The sequence below is a fragment of the Castor canadensis genome, chromosome 4, assembly GCF_047511655.1.
Source record: "Castor canadensis chromosome 4, mCasCan1.hap1v2, whole genome shotgun sequence".
Lineage (NCBI taxonomy): Eukaryota > Metazoa > Chordata > Mammalia > Rodentia > Castoridae > Castor > Castor canadensis.
In genome coordinates, this window is record NC_133389.1 from 87,386,697 (window position 1) to 87,403,330 (window position 16,634).

General features: G+C 34.3%; 1 protein-coding gene across 1 annotated transcript in view; it reads right to left on the reverse strand.

The window, feature by feature from the left end:
- Positions 1-16,634, reverse strand: part of Dpp10 (dipeptidyl peptidase like 10) — a 1,373,287-nt gene that overhangs the window by 797,828 nt on the left and 558,825 nt on the right. The gene's annotated exons all lie outside the window — the stretch shown is intronic.

Here is a 16,634-nt window from a genome sequence, read left to right on the forward strand (position 1 = left end):
TCTATTTCTTATAATAGCAATGCTGGATACTAGAAATCATATCAAGGCAAGAACTGGTATTCCTTGAAATTTAGAAAAAATAAAAGATACTGACATGTAATTTTAATTCCATTTGTCTGGTGATCACATAATATCAAAAAATGATGGGTACTTGTTACAGACATGGTTAGTTGTGGGGTTTTTTTTGTTTTGTTTTGTTTTTTGTAAAGTTCTCACCTTTTCAATTGGTATGGGCCCAAAATTTTGACTAAGTTTACCCAATTAAAAACATTCAAATACAACTTAATTCATTTTAAATCAAGAGAGATTTAGATTAAAATATCTTTCTGCAAGCAGTCTGTGTGGCTTGATTGCTCCTGAAGACTGAATAAAATGATTCTATTATGATCTGTGTTTATATTTAGATGGTGTTTGGATGGTTCATTAGATAGCTTCATCAGATAAAGTTGCCCTAGTGTTAAGTACTTAGAGTTGGTATTGCTATTAAGACATCAATTCCAGAATTACCCTACAGAGACTTGCTCATGGATAGTATATTTGTATGTTAATCTTGTGTAGCACTATCCATTATTGTGTTCAATAATATGTAGTCTCTATAACTACAAAGTACCAAGTAACCTAGGCATTTTTTAAACAAATGATATCTTAAAAATCAGCATGTTTAGGAAGATGAACACAACATAATTTTTTAATATAAATCATCTATTAAAAATAACAACACTTGGTTGTTTCCATAAGTTGGCTATTGTGAAGAGTGCTGCAATAAACATGGGTGTGCAGGTGCCTCTGGAGTAACCTGTGTTGCATTCCTTTAGGTATATCCCCAGGAGTGGAATTGCTGGATCATAAGGCAGGTCTATGTTAAGTTTTTAGGAAGCCTCCAAATTTTTTTCCAGAGTGATTGCACCATCTTGCATTCCCACCAGCAGTGTATGAGGGTTCTTTTTTCCCCACATCCTTGTCAACACATGTTGGTGGTGTTTTTGATGATAGCTATTCTAACAGGGGTGAAGTGGAATCTTAGTGTGATTTTGATTTGCATTTCCTTTATGGCTAGAGATGATGAGCATTTTTTCTTGTGTTTTTTGGCCATTTGAATTTCTTCTTTTGAGAAAGTTCTCTTTAGTTCAGTTGCCCATTTCTTTTTTTTTTTTAATTTTTACTGTTTTATTATTCATATGTGCATGCAATGCTTGGGTCATTTCTCCCCCCTGCCCCCACCCCTTCCTTTACCATCCACTCCACCCCCTCCCTCTCCTCCCCCACCCACTCAATAACCAGCAGAAACTATTTTGCCCTTATCTCTAATTTTGTTGAAGAGAGAGTATAAGCAATAATAGGAAGGAACAAGAGTTTTTGCTAATTGAGATAAGGACAGCTATACATGGAGTTGACTCACATTAATTTCTTGTGTGTGTGTGTTACCTTGTTGGTTAATTCTTTTTGATCTAACCTTTTCTCTAGTTCTTGGTCCCCTTTTCCTATTGGCCTCAGTTGCTGTTAAGGTATCTGCTTTAGTTTCTCTGCGTTGAGGGCAACAAATGCTAGCTATTTTTTTAGGTGTCTTACCTATCCTCACACCTCCCTTGTGTGCTCTCACTTTTATCATGTGCTCAAAGTCCAGTCCCCTTGTTGTGTTTGCCCTTGATCTAATGTCTGCATATGAGGGAGAACATACGATTTTTGGTCTTGTGGGCCAGGCTAACCTCATTCAGAATGATGTTCTCCAATTCCATCCATTTACCAGTGAAAGATAACATTTTGTTCTTTTTCATGGCTGCATAAAATTCCATTGTGTATAGGTAGCATATTTTCTTAATCCATTTGTCAGTAGTGAGGCATTTGGCTGTTTCCATAACTTGGCTATTATGAATAGTGCTGCAATGAACATGGGTGTGCAGGTGCCTCTGGAGTAACCTGTGTCACAGTCTTTTGGGTATATCCCCAAGAGTGGTATTGCTAGATCAAATGGTAGATCAATGTTTAGCTTTTTAAGTAGCCTCCAAATTTTTTTCCAGAGTGGTTGTACTAGTTTGCATTCCCACCAACAGTGTAAGAGGGTTCCTTTTATTTGCCCATTTCTTAATTGGTTCATTGATTTGGGGAAGTTTAGTTTCTTATGTTCCCTGTATATTCTGGTTACCAATCCTTTGTCTGATGTATAACTAGCAAATATTTTCTCCCACTCTGTGGGTGGTCTCTTTAGTTTAGAGACCATTTCGTTTGTTGTGCAGAAGCTTTTTAATTTTATGAAGTCCCATTTGTCCATTCTTTCTCTTAGTTACTGGGCTTCTGGGGTTCTATTGAGGAAGTACTTGCCTATACCTATTAGTTCCAGAGTGTTTCCTGCTCCTTCCTGTACTAACTTCAGAGTTTCAGGTCTGATATTAAGGTCCTTGATCCATTTTGAGTTGATACTAGTACAGGGTGATAGACATGGATCTAATTTTAGTTTCTTGCAGATGGATAACCACTTTTCCCAGCACCATTTGTTGAAGAGGTTACCTTTTCTCCATCATATATTTTTGGCTCCTTTGTAAAAAATGAGGTGGGTATAGTTGTGTGGATTCATATCCGGGTCCTCTATTCTGTTCCACTGGTCTTCATGTCTGTTTTTGTGCCAGTACCATGCTGCTTTTATTGCTATTGCTTTGTAATATAGTTTGAAGTCAAGTATTGTGATGCCAAGATGCCCCACTACTGACAAATGGTTCAAGAAAATGTGGTATTTATAAACAATGGAATTTTACTCAGCCATGAAAAAAAATGAAATCTTACCATTTGCAAGTAAATGGATGGAACTGGAGAACATCATTCTGAGCGAGGTTAGCCAGTCTCAGGAGACTAAAAATAATATGTTCTCCCTCATATATAGTCTGTAGATCTAGTGCAAATACAGCAATGTTGTAGGACTTGGGTTACATGACAAGGTATAGGGTTAAATAGAAAACCCCAAACATGAAAACATTTGATGTCCCCACTCCAGAGTAATTAATACAGAAACCTTAAAGCGACAGAGGTCAACATGAGAAGGGGATCAGGAACCAGTGTAAAGATCAGTTAGAGATGAATCAACCTAGGTTGTAACACATTTGTGCATGAAAGCAATGCTAGTAATCTCTCTGTATAGCTGTCCTTATATCAACTGGCAAAAATGCTATATCTTTCTTATTATTGCTTATTTCTACTCTTCAATGAAACTGGAGAAAAGCACAGAACAGGTTCTGCCTGGAAGGGAGGGCAGAGGAGGGAAGAGGGTGGAGGCAGGGGCAGGAGGGAGAAATGACCCAAACAATGTATGCACATGTGAATAAATGAATAATAATAAAAAAAATTTTAAATAACAACACTGACTCTTGAGAGAAATGTGCACATATAATTTTACACGTCAGAAAAACTGCTGGAAGGATTCCTCCCTGTGGCACAAGAAATCATATCATGCTTACACTTTCATTAGGGTCAATTCTCTGCACACTCTCACATAACACCTTCTTTGTGTACCCCCCAACTCAAAAATTTGAGTAAAACCATTTGGGTTCATTATTATCTAAAAGTTTATACTATGAATTACCATTCTTTAAAAATGAATTTCTTCAAAGTGAATTATAATACTCTATCTTTTCAAAATTATGCAATAGAGTTATAGCATTTTGAGAGAAATCTAAGATTCTTGGCATACTACAAATTTCTCTTCCATATCTGACTCTCACTTTCTGGTCATCTTTTCCCACTTCTCTCCTATCTCAAAATTTACACTCCAACAAGACCAAGAAATTAATGGTTGCCTAAACATATAGCATATTGTGTCATTTGTTATGTGATTGTAAAGTTCCAATGGCCAGAAAGCCATTCTACCTCACCTACATGTACCTAGGACTTCTCAGGTAGATCACTGACATCTTGCTCCCTCCCCATACTCCCTGCTTGGCTTAACAGTAGCTCGTACATCATATTTCTTTTCCACCTGTGTGTCTAAATAAGAATGTTGATTATCTAATTCCCAGCACTCTGTAGAATGTATCACACAGGTTAAAAGGAAGGGCTCTAATGAAAGAGACTTGAGTTCAAGTTTCAAATGAAAGTCATTCTAGCCAGATGACCTTGAGCAAGTTACTCTACCTCTTTGATCTTTGGCTCCTCACTTGTTAGACAAGAATACTACAATCCCTCCCATGACAGGGTTGTGGCACTTAATGTAGTAGCACCTGTGGCAATTAATAAGATTCTCCAACACATAGTAAAATGATCAATAAATATTTGTCTTAGGTAATATTTTAAATACTATTTAAATCCCTAGTTCACTTTAAGAAGAAGCTTAATAAATATTTGCTGAATAAAATGAATAAATTAATTAATGAAGATACAAATGAGCAAACATGATTTCAGGTGTTTGTCTTGAAGTGTGCATAATATAGATTGTCTATATTCATTGCCTCATGGCCCTCCAGCAAGCTGATAAAAAAAATCCATGATAAAAATACATAAACTGAACCAGAACAAACCACACATTACCACAGCTTAAATTTGCAGTGCCAACAAAAATTTTACAAACAAAAAAGCCACAAGATACCCATGTAAAGCATAGTAGTTTAAACATTTTTAGGTGATCTCTGATTTGCCACATCACTCTTCCATAATACCACATAGTTCCATCACCATGGCTCCAGAAATCATATAGGTGATGTTTCTCACACTTTAAATTGCATGTGAGCCACCTGATAACAAATTAAAATGCAGAGTCTAACTCTGAAGGTATGGGGAAGGGACAGGCTGATTACATTGTTATTTTTCAGACCACAGTAGTTGAGATCAGCATGCAATATTTTTTAAAAAATTAATAATTGCCTAAATATGGTATGCTGTCTTGTGCTTTATATTGTATACATGTCACTTCATGTGGATAGAATGCTGCTCCCTTCTCTCTACATGAAAATATGAGTTACTTAGTTATATTCACTCCATACATATTTTTTGAGAATTTTCTAAGTGCCAAATAGATGAATTGTTCACAAAATGCAAAGATGAATAAGACTGGATTTCCTCCTTCAACATATATCTGAACTATATTTAACTATTATACAGTATTGTAAAATAAAACTGACATTATAAAATATTTCAGAAAAAACCATGTTACAAAATTGGTCTATAAAAATTTGTATGGACAAACATGGTGGTTCTTATGTATAATCCCAGCTGTTTAGGAGGCAGAGGCAGGAGGATTGTGGCCAGCCCAGGCAAAGTTAGCAAGATTCTGCTTCAATAACAACAGAAAAAGACTGAGGGTAAGTATGGCTCAAGTGGCAGAGAACAAGGGGATGGCCCTGGATTTAATCCCTAATACTTCAAAAAAATTGTATAAAATCTATGAGGGGTAGTATTCCATTCTGCCTGATACTGGTAGGGATGGAAATGGTAGGGAGAAAAAGAAGGGAAGATTGATGTTTCCATTCATGATTAAAAATTAACAAGAAGTTTTCCAGGCCAAAAGAATGGATTATAGATAAACAAAGAGCATCACATATAGGGACATGAAGTCTTAGGGCTGAGAAGTAATTCTGGCTAGAGCATAGCAGGGAATATATTATGGGGTAAATGGCCACTGGAATGATTGATGTGGTGGGAAAGACCTTATAAGGTACAATTACATGAACTTATCAGAGAGATTCAGACCCCAATTTAGCAACATAACTCTGTAGGCAGTGGAAAGATGTAATGGTAATTCTTAGATACTATAGTGAGAAAGTCAGTTCAAGTTTCCTAAAATAGTGTGTGCCAACTAAAACAATGAAAAGAAGGGAGAAAGAGAAAGTCCAGTATCTTACTAGGGATAGAATTGCCATGGCAGGAGGTCAGTTGAACATGGAAAGTAGCAGGAATCAGAAGTCAAGGGTAATGTTTCCAGTAAGTAATAGTTACTCAGATTTTACAATGTATCTATCCTAAACATCTTAAATGGTTTCACTGATTTAGGAGAGTCTTTAGTTTTAAACTTGGAAACTGAAGTCCATTCCTATTTCAAATATAGACAATACATCAAAGGAAAATGTTAAAGGTAGTGAAAGATCATTTGTCTGGTTTTGGATTGTGCGTGCGTGTGTGTGTGTTACTGAGGTTTGAACTGGGGCCTCATGCATACTTGGCAGGTATTCTGCCACTTGAGCCATGCCTCCAGCCATTTTAGCTTTATTTTTCAGATAAGATATTTCATTTTTTGTTTGTTTCTTTTATCTTGCCTGGGCCAGAGTGAACCTTCTCGTGTAGCTAGGATGATAAGCATGTAACAGCAGGCCCAGCTTTTTCACTGGCATGGGCTCTCACTAACTTTTCCCCCAGGTTAGCCTTAAATCATGATCCTGCTGATCTCCTCGTTCAGAGTAGCTGGGATTACAGGTGAGTTGCTTCTAGGGTCTTGGTTTTGAATGTGTTTGAGATGCCCATGTCACTCTCAGGAGATGTTGACAATTCTGTTAGTGACATGGATCCCATGTTGAGGCTCAAGTCCAGGATGGAGATAAAGATTTGGGGTCTTCTTAGTCATGATCAGTTACCCTTTATAGTACTAAAGACTTTAGTAAAGATTGGAATTCTCAAAATATTAATACCTAGCGTAGGACAGACATGAAAAAAACAAGAACAATGAGGTAGAGGGAAGATCATAAGTTGAAGGAGAAATTTTAAAGAAAGATGTGGTAAAAAAGCCAAAATTTGCATACAAACATTGTTGGATGTGAAATGGTAATAAATGCAAATCTGGTCATTAGGAAGTTATTGGTAAATTGTATGGATACAAATTCAGCTGCACCATGATTGTGGTATAGGGAACAAGAAGAGAGAAAGTAGATGCCCAATGGACTCTTGTTATTATTGCTTTGAGCTTTTGGCACAGAGGAAAGGGTTAGAGCTGGAAGACAAGGACCATGGCACCATTAAAGATTTGAGAAAATGGAAATTTTTCAATATAAAGTCAGAATATGGAAAATCTTCCACATATGGTCATAGCAGGAGACATTAAAAATGAAGACACTAAAGGACAGATAATGACAGAAGGTAAGGAGGATGGAGAGGACAAATATCGATGAAGCAAGATTTTGAAAGAGGCCAGGCGGTAAGAGCAAAGGTTTATAAAGTAGAGTGGTATCTGACCATGATGATGATGACCATAAAGATAGGAATAAAACAGTCCAGCCTCAATTCTGGCTCTTTCACTAATAACTGTCTGAGCCAAGGAGTTAGCTAGCCTCCATATGCCCTGGTGTCATAGCTGCCAAACTGGAAATTAATGCTCAACCTTCGGATTTTGAAGCATTGCAGACTTTGGGATCTTTGGATTGGGAAGCTTGCCCCATGAGGTCTTTGCAAATATTTCAATACCCCCATCAAAAAAAGGAAAGGCACAAATCTGAATCATCTTTGGACCCAAACATTTTGGATAATAGTCACTTAATTGTAGCACCTACCCTCAGTGTTCCTGCAAGTGTCAAATGAGATGTGACTCGTGAAAAATAGATCACACTGATAGTGTGTATGCACCTTCCAAGAATTAACTGTGATATTAAAGAGAGAAGAACAGGAAGTCATTTTGGGAAGGCAAAGAACCACTAAATTTTGTAATTAAAGCAAGGAAGGAAAGGGATCTTTTTTAAAGCTACTTAACAAGAACTGTATTCTAAATATACATGGAACTTGCTTTTATTATTTTAAAAATATTTTTACAAAGAAAACATTCTGCATCTCTAGGGATTATTAGCACTCAGTTATGTGTTGCTAAGGGAGATGAATGTGTTTCTTTTATTCTTAATCATTGTTCACAAAAATTAAATTTGAGAGGTTTTCTTTAAGTTTTACCCTCTATATTATACAAAATTTAAGACAATCATGACTGTTTCCAACAATTCCACGTAAATGTATGTTATTAAAATTAAATTTTCTGCTTTTATTTTCCTTCTTCAACTCTCTCTTCAAAATGCAGGCTTTAGTGGCATACTGTCATACTGTGGAAATGGCTTCTGTGTTTTCCATGGTCTCTGCTCTGCTACGTGGAAGCTCGAGGCATTTAAGTAGGAAAAACAATCAAATTCCACAGTACACCTGCCTTGAAAAGATTATCTTTTGTTGCTAAGAAATACAGATTCTAGGATATTTTCTTCTATTGTTATCAAATGCTTTCTGTTTTATCTTTTAGCCATTTTATCCCCACTCTCAGGCAGACTACATTGAAGTCAAAAAGAAATTTGTTCTTCTATTTCGTTTCATTTTAAAGAGTGTTTTATGAGAAAATTACATATGGTAGATTCATGCTTTGCATTGAACCATTGTGGCAAACTGAAAATGGAAAAATTCAAACATTGTTGTGTGGAAGCATTTTCTATTTTTGTGTATGTGTGTATTTATGTGTGTTTATAATGCACAGTGTTTCAAAGAGATATTTATGACTATTATTTTATGCTGCCCAAACAAGTGTAAAAAATATTATGGCTACATTTCAGGTAAGAAACTTCAGATGAAGAATGCACAGTGATTTTCTTTTATGTCAAGCAGCAAGGTTATAGATGCTAAAATCTACTAAAAGCTGAACTGTTCGTGTTATAGGAAAAAGTTCTTAAGGTACTTTGACAGCTTTTGTAAAGATTTGTGCTTCCATAAAATCATTGAAGAAAGGGGTAAACAAAACACATCTTCATCTTTTCTATTTGTTTTATCACACTTTAAGTAAACATCTATGAAGCTGATTAGATTTAGCATGTAACCTTTAGGCAGAAGAATGAATTCGCATCAGAAAAAAACATGATTTGAAACATAGGGGTTTCCCTATTTCCTTGAAAGTCAACAAAAGTAAGACAAATATTAATTAATTAGATTGCAAACACATCCTGAATGGACACAATTAAACCAAGAAAATTCTAGTCATCTTCTCAATATGCCAATTAAGCTTCCTGTAAGTCTCAGTCTCTTATCAATAAAAACTGACCAATCAGAACAAAGATGCCACAGAAAGGTCAAGAGTTTGTATTTCATGAAGTCATTCCATGTCATATTTACTCACTTTCAAATATACATTGAACTGATGGGAGAAATATTCTCCCTAAGTGATTCTTCTTAGACCTTGGACAATATTATTCTGATAAAAATAAATTATAAGGTACACTGTGACATGCTTAGTGTATTCCAAGCTTGTTCCACAGTGTTTAGAGTGCTTTCAAGGGAGGAATGTCATAGAGAGAAGGAAGGCAAAATCTTCATGCCAAGGAGCATTCAATCTGAGCACTTCATTTCAAAAGATTCTCAATGGTAATGACACCCACCACATTGTGAAGTTGTTCTGAAAAAATTACATTAAACACTGGAAAAGAATTCCTTACAGTATGTACTGAATGTCATAGATGAAAATTACAGTCTTAAACACACCCTACTTTTTTCCCAAAGGAAAATAATGAGAAAACCAAAAATCTGTCAAGTTATAGTTATAGACTGAATGAAGATACTTGTTTTTAATTAAGATGAAATAAAGACTTTTAAAAGACACATCAAAGCTGAATTTCATAGCTAGCAGACTGGATTACACAAAATACTACAGAAATTGTTCCAACAAAAGGAAAACCATAATAGAAATCTCAGTATGTATATATGAATACAAAATACCAAAACATGGTAATCATGTGGACAGATAGGAAGACTGTTTTTTCTTATTACATGATTTTCTGTGATGGGGAATTAATCATTTGATATAGCCACAAGATATTGTAGGGTTAATAACACAGGTAGAAATAAAATGTATGACACAAATACCACAAATATTTGAATAGAAATATGCTTTTGAAAGGATATTTTACTATATGCGAGGAGTTACAGATAATCTCTAAACCCTAATCAGTATAAACAATAATAATAGTGATAATAATAAAGTTATAATTTCTTTCTCTTTTTTTTTTGTAATACTGGGGCTCGAACTCAGGGCCTGCATCTTGCACCACTCACCAGTCCTTTTTTGTGAAGCTTTTTTTTTGAGAGAGGGTCTTTGTAAACTATTTGCCCAGGCTGGCTTCAAACTGCAGACCTCCTGATCTCTGCCTCCTGAGTCACTAGGATTACAGGCTCAAGCCACTGGCACCTGGCCTAAAGTTATAATTTCTATGCCTAGAGAAGATTAGCTGGAATCATAAAAAGTTTACCCAAAGACTAACCAAGAAAAGAGAACAATAAGAACAAAGAAAACTTGGGTAAATAGAAAGCAAACAGCAACCCAGTCAATATTCATATCACATGTCAGTGGCCTGTAAGTCCCCACTGAAGATAAGATATTGTCTTGTTGGACTGAAAAACAGTTCAATAATATACAGTCTAGAAGAATTCATTTGAAAGATAAATATACAAACAGGTTAATATTAAGGATATGGAAAGGGCATACTATTTTAATAGTAAACCAAGGAAATCTGGGAGGACCTTACTAATATTAAATAAAGTAGATTTTAGAGTGAATTTTGCCAATGATAAAGTGGGGCAATCCATCCTAAGTGTCTTTGTATCTAATAATAAAAAACTGCATGAGTCAAAAATCAAAGAGTTCAATAAGAAATAGGCAAAGCCACAATTATACTTTGAGATTGCAAGATTCTCTTCTCAGTAATTTGCAGAAGAGAAAAATGTGAAGGATATAAAAATGTGCACAATAATATAGTTGAACTAATTGACATTTACAAGACACTCCTCTGTACAATAGCAGAAGGCATACGAAGCTAAACAAGTCTCAATAAACTTAACAACGTTTGAAAGCATACCAAGTATATTCTCTGACCACAAAAGAGTTAAATTAGAAATGAGTAAAAGAGTGTATCTGGAAAATCCCCAAATATTTGAATCTAAATAAAATAGGTCTAAATGACCATGGAAGAAATAAGAAATCAAAAGATAAGAATTTTGAACTGAATGACAATGAAAACACACCATATTGACGAATTTGTGCCAATATGTGCCACCAAAAATATCAACTTATTTATCTACCTCATATAGTGGCCATCACCACATTTTGATGTCCATTCATTCAATAGTTCGTAAGTTTTTTCAGGTGTTACATGTTCTGTCTGGATAACATTTGTGATAGAAGAAGTCAAAGGGTACTTTGTGGGGTTAGGGAAAATGAAAGAATTTGGTCATGCCAATTTCATTGATCTGAACTCACCAAAAATGTTTTAATGGGTTTTTCTTTGACTTGATGAGATTCTTGTAGCTTCTGTGTAAAAACTGCTTCAAGGCAATTTGTAAGATATGAAATGCATCTCATTTTCAATTCTTCTCACATCATTTGAACCCTGTAGACTTATTTTAATTATGAAAAATGATTTCTATTGGAGATCATGTTCTACAGATAACTATATATATATATATATATATATATATATATATATATATATATATATATATATATACTAAAGAATGATAATGCTTTGTGACTGATAGCTAGGCATTGTCACATCTGTCTGTATTCTCACCAATGAAAAAATGCATCATTTATGTTTAAACTGAACTCATGTTTTATAAAATTTTCCATCTGATTTATATGATTAACTTATTTAATGAGGCAGAAAGACGGTCTCCAGCACTGTGCTTAGTCACAAACAATGCATGAATAGATAAACAGAAACTGTACATCAATCTCCCTGACTTCCTGTTATTACCAACCAGCAGGAATAAATTAAAAACTTAATTCCATTGCTTTGCTCATGTGTACATATTTTCACAGTGGATCACCACAGTTCATAGGTTTCTAGATTACCTTTATGTGACTAGATACAGAATCTTTAAAAAATATTTATTAAAATCGAAAGTTGTGTACTTGTAAAAATCAAACATGAATAGCAGGATCATGAAGAGAAACACACAGGAATTCATTATATTTTATTTTGACAAAATGAAGAAGTGAGATAGCAAATTGAGAAATTTCAGAAGACCTTACCCCATTACATTTTAAGTATCTTTTTTATTTTCTTTGGCATGGAATTCCTGATAGGTAATAACTGACGATCTTAAGTATTATATACTCCGCACAAACCCCAGTGACAGAAAACAAGAGAGGGCCATGCAAATACTTGTTGAATTTATGAATAACTACATATGTATAATTATTGCCCATAGGTAGATAGTGAACAATACTAATTATTTAATATTTATGATACTACATATAATATACACATATTGCAATAGTATTATAATACCATAATAAACCAAGTCCATATGTTTAGAAAGGTCAATAGATTACTTTTTAAAGTTATCCATTAATTAATACACATGTGAACTATGTTGGTAGATTTCTACATGAGTATAAAATATTTATTTGTGATTATTTTGAGAAATGTACATGCTTTCAAATTTATTTGTGAATCACTTGTGCTACATAAATAATATAATTATTTTGTTATGTGTTTTTAGTATACTTAATTTTGAAGGAAAAGATTACACAAAATTTCCTGCTGAATTACATTTTAAAAATTCTCCAAAATAAGCCAAAATGTAAAAATCTGTGTACTTACTAGATGATGGTTTTAAGTAATGAAAGTAAGGAGGAACTAATCATGAAAATAAAATAAGTGTAATATTTTTATTGAAAATCAATATAAAAAATGTTAACATAGTTCTATAGAAAACATTAGAGGTTGTATAGAACAAATTAATGGATCTCAAATTTCATTTTGATGGATTTTACTTATTTTCTTGCACACAAAAGTCATAAATAATTTCAGATGTCATACCAAGTAGGTCAGAAATATAAAATTAATTTTCTTAGTTCTGAATAGTGTATAGTAGGGAAAGCTGACGTTCACTAATAAGTTTCTTTTTGTACAAAGCAATTACTTAACTGTTTTAGAATTACTCATAAGACTGGCCTGGGTTTTGCAGAATTTTGGATATTTTCACCAAAGAGGGTTTTAGGTTTTTTAACATCTTAATGAATATATCAACATTCAACAAAATTAAGTTTTGTCTCAGCTTTAAAATTGTTTAAACACCAACCAAAGATACTGTTTTATAGTGCTATTGTGTGTTTAAGATTGGTTACAGTAGTATATTTTATATCCATGGTAGCAATGAGAAGAAGAGCTACTTATAGAACAAGAGATAAGATCAAATGGTTTTTATGAGTAGCAGAGTAGGTTATTACCATCCAAGGCTATTTGCTGTAATGACAAAAGGAACCAATATAAAAGATACAATTTTATTTTTAAATACAAGTACTGAAAAATGAACTGAAAGAATTAACTAGATTTACTCTTTTTCCCCACATTACAGAACATAGTTCTTTTGGAAGGATGAATTTCCTGGAGTTGTTGATTCATAAAAAAGGAAAATATCAATGATAAAATTTCTCAAATCTAAGACCTATGTCCCCTAATTTTCTGTGTGTTTGCTTCTTTCTTTTTTATGTTACAGGCTGTCCTACATGTACAAAAACACTAACGTGAAGCTTGATGAGTTAAATTTTTAAACTGTATCCCTTTATTTTTCTAAAAATTATTTTAGGTAGTTTATAAGATAGTACATAAATATGAATTTGTAAAAACAGGACAAAAATGAATTAAAAGGAAGGCTCAACACTAGATACTTTTGCAGAAGAGATGAAGAAGGAAGAGAAAACATAAATGTAGACATCATAATATATACTAGATGAAATGAAATTGAGCTAGAAATTTGATTGTGACCTTGAAGATCAAGAAGGAAAAAAGAGACTGACGAATCACAAAACTTTCATTGTTCAAAATAATAAAGACAACAAGAAAAGCATTCAGATAGATAGCATATCATCAGGAAAATTGATTGGACTAAGAGGAATAATATAGTTGACCTTTAGAAGCATGAAGGTTTAGTTCTAGGAACCCTGCAGATTCCAAAATTCAGATATTCAAGTTCTTCTTATAAAATGGTATAATTATCATCTTTAACCTATACACATCATCTCATATGCTGCAAATCGTTTCTAGATTAATTAAAATATGCAATATAGTGCAAATGCATTATAAACAGTTGTTATGATAGAAGCATTTATTTTTCCAGTTTAGGTACACATTCGGTTAAATCGATGAGTGCACAACTCATGGTTGTGGAGGGTAGACTGCATATTTTTCTGGGTCTGCTTTTTTTTAAACCCTTTTGCCAGTACTGAAATAGTTCAAAGTGAACAGTACTCTCTGGAGCTCTTGGGGCATGTCTAATATGGGGGTCACAGATTTGAAATATTCATTGTAACTCTTCTCTATTACATTATAAAAATTTACTTTATTGAAATATAATATATATATATATACCATAAAATGTATACATTTTAAAGGCATAAGTCAATGAGTTTTACTAGATGCATAGACCTAGGTAACATCTACCATAATCAAAATGAGCACTTCTATCACCCTCACGATTTCTTTCATCAAACTTTTCAGTCAAAACTCCCGCCTCTACAAAGTCATATAATCTTAAACATTACTTTTAAATTTCTAGAATTTTTACCCTGAAAGTAATTTTGATACTGAAAAATCAAATGAACCATAATTTTTGAAAATTTTATATTTCCTTATAGAGGTAACCAATGTAAAAATTTGATATACACATGTATTATATATATACATATATAGTTCCCATAACTCATTGTATCTAATATAACACTAATTACATATACAAAAATCATATTTCATTTTTACATTTCTGCTTTTACATTAGCCTGTAGCTTGCTTTTCTTTTACTTTTCTATGTCTATCACTTGCATTTCATGAGCATCTCACTGGATTAGTACTCATAGTTTCTTTTTTGTTTAAATACTTGTGTCCACCTTAACCTATTCAATCTTTCATTATTAATGAATATTCTTGATTTCATATTTTTCTTCTATATGTAACAAATGTATTTTAAATAAATTATTTATGCTTCCATTGCCATGAAATAGATTTCCCAGGAATTGCTGGGTAAAATTCTCCAAATACTTTTATCATAACTGATATTTCCAGGTGATAATAATTTATCTTTCTACCTAAAGCTGGAATAAAACTATAGACTCTAAGTACTGAAAGTCTTGGAGTATTCCTTTACCCTTTGTTAAAGTTTAAATATGAAGTGTTCCTTGAAAGCTTAAACTCGGTCTCAAGGTAGTGGCAATAATTTGGGAGGTTCTATAAATTTTAAGTGGTAGGGCCTTATTAGAGTGAGTAAATCACTGGATGTGGGTCCTTGGGTGTGTTTTGTCCCTGACCCCTTCCTGTCTTTCTCTCTGTTTCCTGTCTGTCATAGGGAATAGCTCTCCTCCATCACAATCTCCTGACACCATAATGTTTTGCTTAAGCACATGGTATGAAGTGACCATAGACCAAACCCTTTGAAACTGTGAGCCACAATAAATAATTCATCTCTAAAATTGTTTCTGTCAGATATTTATTCACAGAGCAAACAGTGACATAAAAGTAACTAACACAACCCCACAGGCATAATTTAAATGAGAACAAAACTAACAATACAGTAAGTGTTGGAAAATAATACACAATTTATTTCACATCATTTAAAATGCTAAGTAACAAAATCTACAAATAAAAGTTTGGAAGTCTTTCATCTTTGGAAATATTGTAACACTTTCCACCAACAATAGATACTATAGATACTGTTAGGAAAAATGCCACTCACAAAGAAAGTTCATGAGAAAAGTCTCATGTCCATAGAGCAAAGTTTAATGGCAGGCCCAAACTGCCAGGCTGGCTGGAAAAAAGATGGTGCAGACCCGAGTCTGGGTGAGGAGTGGCTTTTATAGAAGGGGGAGGTTAAGGAAGTTAGTGCCTATGCAGTAGTCTCTGGTAGATGTGGGGCTGTCTCAGAGCACGGGAATTTGTTTAAGGGTGGGGCTGCCATTTTGGCTGATTCACAAAATGATGACATTATTGTTCTATCATTCCCCCCATTTTTGATTTAATAATGATGAGGGTAGGGGCTGAGGATCAGGAATTGGGGTAAAGCATTGGTCTCTTTAGCTGCTTCCTGCTAGCAAGGGACATTGTATGGGGCAGGATCCTCAGACTCCTGTGTCCTGGTGGGGGCCCTCATAGCAGTCTTCTGGACGGTTTTGGAGAGGTTGGTATCCCTGGAGGTACAACTGGTTAAATTTTTGATTAGAAATAGCATACATGTAGTATGACACAAGGGAGGAAGCTTAAGAATAGGAGAGCAAGAAACATAGGCATCAGGATGGGCATTGGCCAGGAGAACCACTGTCAAATGTTGTTCCCTAGACAGTTTCAGGAGTCCTCCAATTCCCTTCTCCATTTTTCTAATTGTTTCTTGAGAGGTGCCACAATTGGGGGAACCCATTGAGCTTGACAGCAGTGGGTGTCATGAGAATGATCAGATGAGGGCTGGTCCATCAAAGTCCCAATGGAGAGGGTAGAATATGCTTTTTGGAGAAGAAGATGCCCTGGTTTAACAGAAATTGTTATAGGGTGGAGCAGGGTCTGGTTTGCATGCTCTCTGAGAAGTTCCCTGAGAAGGCAGGTAGTCAGCCAGAGGAGCAGAGTCTATTGGAAGCAAGTTTTCTAAGAAAAATGGGTGGCCATACATTATTTAAGATCCAAATAAGAATATTAGGAGGAGCATAAAAAGTTGTCTGCTCAGGGACT